At 40.0% G+C, this 8,142-nt stretch overlaps 1 pseudogene; it reads left to right on the plus strand.

The window, feature by feature from the left end:
* The first annotated feature begins 1,721 nt into the window (after window positions 1-1,721).
* On the plus strand, window positions 1,722-1,837 carry LOC123573836 (U2 spliceosomal RNA; annotated as a pseudogene).
* Window positions 1,838-8,142: the final 6,305 nt, after the last annotated feature.

Here is an 8,142-nt window from a genome sequence, read left to right on the forward strand (position 1 = left end):
TTTAAGAAAAATTTAAGAAATGTAACTGCTAATTTAATGTTAATATTATAACAAATATAAATTGTGGCATAAAATCCAAAATTCACATGAAATTTTAAGACAAAATGTGAGACTCCAGCATATTTTTTAGTTAGGCAATGACTTTTTTTTTTGCAAGGCCTCCAGAAGAATGAATGGCATTTACTCTTTTGCTGACAGGGCACCTCAGGGTGGAAATCTGGGATTTATCATCAGCTCTCATTATTTACAAGCAAACTAGAAATCTCTGACATGTAGTAATTTGTCATTTTATCTAGGTGGAAATTTCAATCATGTGTCGCCATAGGCTGCTTTCTAGGAATAAATTACCTACTGAGTCTTTCCAGTTGATCATGTAGCTTGGGCTCCTGGGCTCAACAATATTTTTCTCTGGTTTGCACCTATTCTATGGGAGATATGATAAAGTACAGGGTCATATGTGAATTTTATAATTTGCACAAGTGATTTATTCAACACATATTTATTGTTTGATTGTATGGGGATATAGGAGTGAACCCCCAAAAGAACCAATTCTTGCTCTTTCCAAACAAGTAGATAGTTATAGACATTATATATAGATATAAACATAGACATAGATATGTCATAGTACAGGTCTACCATATATCTAGAATGTATGTCAAAATAGGTGGCATACCTGCCGTCAGTGCCCATGCTTGATCAGGATAAACATTGCCAATCGATCTTGGTGCTCTTTCCTGCTGAATCCTGTTACGGCTTCAGGAACAAAAGACAGCTGTGCTTCCTGAATACCTTTATTCACAAGACTGGTATCAAAAACAAGAGTACTATATATTGCTTTAACCACTGATTTTGATAATGTTATGTTTAGAGCAATGCTTTTTATTTATGTTTTTTTTTTTTTTTTCCATGAGATGCTTCGGCATCATCATTCACTTAAATTCTTCTGAAAAATGAGACAGCCTTAAAGGTAACTCAGTGGTTTTCAAAGGTTGCCTAAAGGCTTCACTGTGCTTACTCGATGGCAGATGTACAGCCCATCACCAATATCCATTCTCTTTCCCATGGCAGACATCTTAAGGGAGCAGGACATCTTGCCCCACTGAGCAAAATGTAGTCTCATAATCTCAACCAAATTGCACCAGTGCATCAAGCTGTCATACAGGTAAAATCTGCTAGCCAATCCTGGCCAAGGCAAGTCATCAAAAAGACCTAGAATAAATGAATTCTGCTAAGAAAACAAGCACAAATTTCACAGTGTTACAAGAAACACACTGAAATGATCTAATCTGCCACTGAAGAAAGTAATTGGCTGTTGAAAGTCAAATGACTTTGGGAGGCTGAAGCAGGAGGATTATTGAGCCCAGGAGTTCAGGACCAGCCTGGGCAACATAGTGAGTGAGACCCCATCTCTACAAAAACAAAGTTTTTAAATATATAATAAACATAAACATGCCTGGTGCAGTGGCTCATGCTTGTAATCCCAGCACTTTGGGAGGCCAAGGCAGAAGAATTGCTTGAGCTCATGGGTTTGAGACCAGACTGGGTAACATGAAAAAACCCCATCTCTACAAAAAATAGAAAAATTGGCTGCGCTTGGTGTGGTGTGCCTGTAGTCCCAGCTACTTGGGAGGCTGAGGTGGGAGGATCACCTGAGCCCAGAGGTTGAGGCTGCAGTGAGCTGTGATTGTGCCACTGCACCCCCAGTGACAGAGTGAGACCCTATCGCTTCTTGGCCGTTTGGCTAAGACCAAGTGTAGTATCTGTTCTTATCAGAGTGAGACCTTGTCTGAAAACCAATAAATAAATAAAGTCAAATATATGGCTGCAAAGACTTCAAAACTAAAAGCCATTGCTGCACACTCTAATTATAAAAATTTTCATCTAATACTCAAGGGCTTGGAAAAGATCCTAATGGTTATTTTATCTCCATTAAAGGCAATTGGATGTGCTTGTGCCCAAGTGGAGACATTTATATTTCAGGGCTTTTAAAAAATTACCATAATTTAGACATAGTCAATAGGTACTTGGTGAGACTTTAATGTAGTAATAAATGCCAAATAGATAACCTTCTCCATCTGTACTTCCTTAATAACAGGAATAGAGTTCAGTGTGCAGATATCTATGATACAACAATTTTCCAAGGTCATTGTCTATTCTAACATTATTTTGACAATGACTAAGACTTTTTACTTGTGTAGACGTACAATTCTCTCACTTGGTAATATTAATTTAATCAGTCTGAGCAATTTCAATTATATAAAGTAGGAAAGATAGAAAACGAAGACCAAAGCCCCGTTTTATAAAACACAAAGAATGATAAAAAATCAGATTGGTGGAATGATGACTCAATTATTATGTAACAGGCTGTACTAAAACATTCAAAAACAGTGACTCACAATGGGTCCATTTTCATCCAAGGTTCCACAAATCACTTCTTAGAATGCTTTCAAATCAATTTGAATAAAAGTAACTGCCTTTCTTAACAAAAACCAGAAAAAAAATTACAAAATTATCACAGAAGTGTAGGCATTATACAAAACTACTGAAAGTTAGAAAGAATTGTCAGGGCCAAGGGAAAATTTCCTCTTTACCCTCTGAAGGTTCTCTGAAAAATCATGGACAAGAGCCAGATTAATAGGAGAAAAGGTATATAAATTTATTATTAACATGTGCACAGGAGCCTTCAGGACCAAGACCCAAAGATACAGGGGACAGTGTCCATTTTTACGCTTACATTCAACAAAAGTATGGAACGACATGTAGAAATATGACTGGACAAAAGGGCATGATCCAATGCTACTAGACTGAGTGGAAACCCAGCAAGGGCTGTCTGTCTAGATTCTTCTTGGTTTCTCTGAGCAGCATTCCTACATTCCTTCCTTGAATGGGGGTCTTGTGACCTATAGTCAAACGAAGTAGGTCAGATAATTTCTGGTTTTTGTTTTTTCCTTTTCTTTTCTTTTTTTTTTTTTTTTTTTGAGGCAGAGTTTCGTTCTTGTTGCCCAGGCTGGAGTGCAATGGCGCAATCTTGGCTCACTGCAACCCCCGCCTCCCCGGTTCAAGTGATTCTCTTGCCTCAGCCTCCCGAGTAGCTGGGATTACAGGCACCCACCACCACGCCTGGCTAATGTTTTGCATTTTTAGTAGAGACGGGGTTTTGCCATATTGGCCAGGCTGGTCTTGAACTCCTGACCTCAGGTGATCCGCCCACCTCAGCCTCCCAAAGTACTGGGATTACAGGTGCAAGCAACCGCAACTGGCCGGATAATTTCTTTACGGCTAGGTTTTACACAGACAGGCAAAGGAAAAGTTAAGAGTGAAAAGGTGTTCTGGTTTCTGTGACTTGTCTTGGGAAAGAGGGATTCTAGTTTCTAGCACTAGCTTTGGGGGATAATGGGACCGAGAGACAGGAGGGCAGAAGGTCAGAGAAAAATGTTTGCTTCTGAAGCTGCTGCTGAGGACTTCATTTTGGAGTAGCGTTTTCTGAGTCCCAACAGAATAAAGAAAAAAGATGGAGAACACAACTCAAAGTAATTTACATAAAAGAGGAAATAAAGAAAACTTTTCTATTTTTAAAATAAAAAGAATTTTTTTTTTTTTTTTTTTTTAAGAGATAGGGCCTGGGTGTGTGTTGTCCGGGGTGGAGTATAGTGGCTCAATCATAGCTCACTGCAGCCTCAAACTCTTGAGCTCAAGTGATCCTCCTACCTCAGCCTCCCAAGTAGCTAGGACTACAGGTGTGTCACCACACCTAGCTAGCTAATTTCTTCTTTTTTTTTTTTTTTGTAAGAGACAGGATCTTCCTATGCTGCCCAGGCTGGACTCAAACTCCTAGGCTCAAGTGATCCTCCCACTTCGGCCTCCTGAAATGCTTGGATTATAGGCATGAGCCACCATGCCTGGCCATGGCAAATATTTCTCTGCCCAAATAAATGTAAATACAGTGGAACACTTAAACCAAGGATCCTTGGTTTTGTAGTGAAGACAGGACCCAGCTACCACTGACCCCCATATTCTGCACCTTGAGCCTTCCTCATTATGAACACATTTTCTACAAAGCTAAATATAGATCAGAAGGGCTTATAAAACATTGTCGAAGATACTGCTGCATCATTTGAAAATGAGTTCTCTAAAAACAATGGTATCTTCACAAATGGTCTATTTGTATCTTTAACACACACACACACACACACACACGGGAAAAAAAACTCAAAAACAAGGAAACTCTGGAAACAAATGGGCACTATAAATACATTTATTTTTAAATTTTGATGAGTGCTTAAATTTACTAAATCGTATTTTAGCCCATAGAAAAATTTCTCATTTAGAGGAGATCAAACAAAAATGAGCCATACAGATCCACACTACTCCTTAATTAAGATGGGAAACTGCTTATCTCCATATTAACAAAGATTAAATACCTAACTAGAAAAATATATTTGGCTGGGCGCGGTGGCTCACGCCTATAATCTCAGCACTTTGGGAGGCCGAGGCAGACAGATCACCTGAGGTCAGAAGTTCGAGACCAGCCTGGCCAACATGGAGAAACCCCATATCTACAAAATTAGCTGGGCATGGAGGCTCATCTCTGTAATCCCAGCTACTCGGGAGGCTGAGGCAGGAGAATCGTTTGAACCCGGGAGGCGGAGGTTGCGGTGAACCGAGATCGTGCCATTGCACTCCAAACTGGGCAACAAGAGTGAAACTCCGTTTCAAAAACAACAACCACCAAAAAAAAAAAAAAAAAGAAAAGAAAGAAAAAATACTTATTGTGATCAAAACAGATTTATCAAGAACAGGAACTTGGTGGATAATATGAGAAAAATTTTAGTCTATTACTATAAATTGCACAAAATGCCCATGTTAATTGCCTGCTTTTAAAGGGCATTCCTTTGAATATTTTGGAAGGTAAAGGCAATTTGAAGGAAACTTCTTCTGGATAAATAATGTTCCATAAAAGTCACACATAAAACCAAGCAATCATGTGCCTTTGGATTTCATAACAAAGACAGGAAAAAACCACGAGAGCCCCCTCTCCTTTTTTTGAGGGCTCATCATTATAATCCATGGGAGTGGTTGGGAGAAATCATCCTAGATCATTCTGCATGATGGTTGGTGAGGTTTCACACATTATTAGCTGTCTTGAAGGGATGCTCCACTAAAAGTCATTCCATGTAGTAAAGTCTTATTATTTTTAAAGTCTCAGACTTCATATCCCTAATTCTGCTAAATTCGCAATAACTCAAAGCAGGTAACAAGATCTTTGAAACAATAGGACAGAAGCTTTCAAAATTTTAATTTGATTGTGGAGGGTTCAGAATATACTACCCCAAAATATGGCACCCTGGCATACTGAATATTTTAAGCTGAGGGATTTGAGAAATGGCAGGTGCTGGAAGGACTCTCTGAGCTTCCTTTGAAACAGTTTACAAGACCCTCATGTGATAGGCGTCCTCCCGATATCCACAGAAAAGGAGCATCCTTATCTTCAAAGATGGAAGATGCTGAAAGGAACCCGAGCGAATGTGCCTTGCCCCAGTTTACCACTCTTAGCTCATACCCCTTTTTGTCCTATCACATTTTCCCACGATTTTTCACTCTTCATCAAGCCCGAGTTTCACCATTTCTTTGGGTCTCCATTTCCTTGTGAAGGCTCCCACAACATGTCAATTTTGTATTAAGTCGATTTGCATACTTTTATCTTATTAGTCTATCTTTATTCAGTCTAATTTACTGGGGCCTCAGCCAATGAATTTAAGATGGATAGAAGGAACATAACTTTTTCCTCCCCTACAATTGTGAACACGTAAATAGAATTCATTTATTTGGCCAATGTTTATGGAGTGCCCACTCTATACCAAGCATTGATTGAGGTCCTGGGAATTCAGTGGTAAGAAAGACAATCTTCCTGCCCTCATAGCAATTACATTCATTCCTGTGGGTGTAGAGACACAAATAAATAAATAATCAAATATTTTTAGAGAGTAATTAGTGTTACCAAGTGAATAAAAAAGTGGGATAGGATGGCAACTGTTGGGGGTATTGGTGGTAGGGCTGTCCTCCAGCCCCTGGCTCTCTCCCATCCCACCTTGTCTCTGCTTCATCCTACTCTGCAGACACACATTCTCTACCTCTCTCTGTACCCATCTGGTGAAGACAGCTACTCCACAGCCTCTCAGCTCACATCTTCCTGGTTAAAGACGCCAGACCGGACTGAAAAAGAATACAGGTATGAATTCCCCTAGTCTAGTCAACTATAGCCAAGATAGAAACACTTAGAAAAGGAAAGATACAGTTTACTTATAAAGAAAGAGGAAGTTAGACTTTGGAAAAACAGACTTTTCAAATTAGAAAACAAAAACATTATATATATATATACGTGTGTGTGTGTGTATATATATATCTCTCTCTCAAGAACAGGAACTTGGTGGATAATATGAGAAAAATTTTAGTCTATTACTATAAATTGCACAAAATGCCCATGTTAATTGCCTGCTTTTAAAGGGCGTTTTATATATATATAAAAGGTCTCACACTGTTTTCCAGGCTGGAGTGCAGTGACATGACCATGGCTCACTGTGACCTCAAAATCCTGGGCTCAAGCAATCCTCTTGCCTCAGCCTCCTAAGCAGCTGAGACTACAGGCATGCCCCACCACACCCGGCTAATTTTTGTACTGTTAGTAGAGACAGGGTTTTGCCATGTTGGCCAGGCTGGTCTTGAACTCCTGACCTCAAGTGATCAGCCTGCCTTGGTCTCCCAAAGTGCTGGGATTACAGGCATGAGTCACCAAGACCGGCCCCAAACAAACATTTAAAGGAAAAAAACCCCTCAAAATTCCAAAGATTATAATAGTTACATAGGCCAGCTTGTGGTGGGGAAACAGCACCATTCCCACATGATTAGCATTTTCACAAAGGTTATGATGTGTCTTCAGACATTCCTTAGCAAAAATCAGGCGTAAAATTATTTTGGTTAGGGAGTTTAGGTTTACAAGAAATAAGTCAAGTTTTTCTTATTTTGGAGATCGGAACTAGTCGGGGTGGTTTTGGTTTATCTCAGGGTGCAAAGCTTTGTTTGTACTGAATTTGTAAAGTGCTCAATCATGTTGGAAACAGGGTGAAGTAACAGCTTTTGCTTCTACAAGTTATAAGGTACAAGCACAGCAGCCAGAGCCCATCCCCGCTAAAGGAAGCAGTTAAGGAGGTCCCTCTGAACTGGACAGGCTTCCAGAAGAAAGTGCTTGCCACTGGCTGGACATGCTAAGCCCGGTTAAGGCTAATTACACAGCCATAGACTTCTATACTGCAGATTCCTGAGTCTCCACATCTGACCACTGCTTTTCATAAAGCATTTTCATGCCTGTTCATACAGCCAATCCTCTCATAGCCTGTGAGAATAGTTAACACTTACGAAGCACTTCCTCTATGTGCCAAAGAGTTAACGAACTTTTGTTAAGCACCAGGCACTGTTCTATCAATGTTATATGTCAACTGTTAATCCATTTAATTCTCATACTATTCCTATGAAGGTAAGGTATGATTATTGTCCCTGTGTTATGGATAATAAAATCGAAGTTAAGTAATTTGCCCAAAGTCATACAGTTTGAAAGTGGTGGAGTTGGAATTTGATCCAAGGTAGTCCAGTTCCACAGTCCATGCTTTTAACCATTGTCCTAAGTGGCCTCTCCAGAAATGAGTGTTATTCCAGTTTTACAGACGAAGCAATAAGCGGTTTGCAGAAATTATGTAACTTGCTTAAAATCACTATTAGGATTATAATGCGACCGGGTGTGCTGGCTCACGCCTGTAATCCCAGCACTTTGGGAGGCCAAGGTGGGCGTATCACGAGGTCAGGAGACCAGCCTGACCAACATGGTGAAATCCCATCTCTACTAAAAACACAAAAAAATTAGCCAGGCGTGGTGGCACGTGCCTGTAATCCCAGTTACTCAGGAGGCTGAGGCAGGAGAATCACTTGAACCCAGCAGGCGGAGGTTGCAGTGAGCCAAGATTGCACTAGTGCACTCCAGCCTGGGCGACAGAGCGAGATTCCGTCTAAAAAAAAAGAATTATAATGCTGAGATTTTAAATTAGTTCTTTTGACTTCCCACAGGTTTCCTTCAATAATGACAAGAGCAAT

Source organism: Macaca fascicularis, chromosome 5, assembly GCF_037993035.2.
Source record: "Macaca fascicularis isolate 582-1 chromosome 5, T2T-MFA8v1.1".
NCBI lineage: Eukaryota > Metazoa > Chordata > Mammalia > Primates > Cercopithecidae > Macaca > Macaca fascicularis.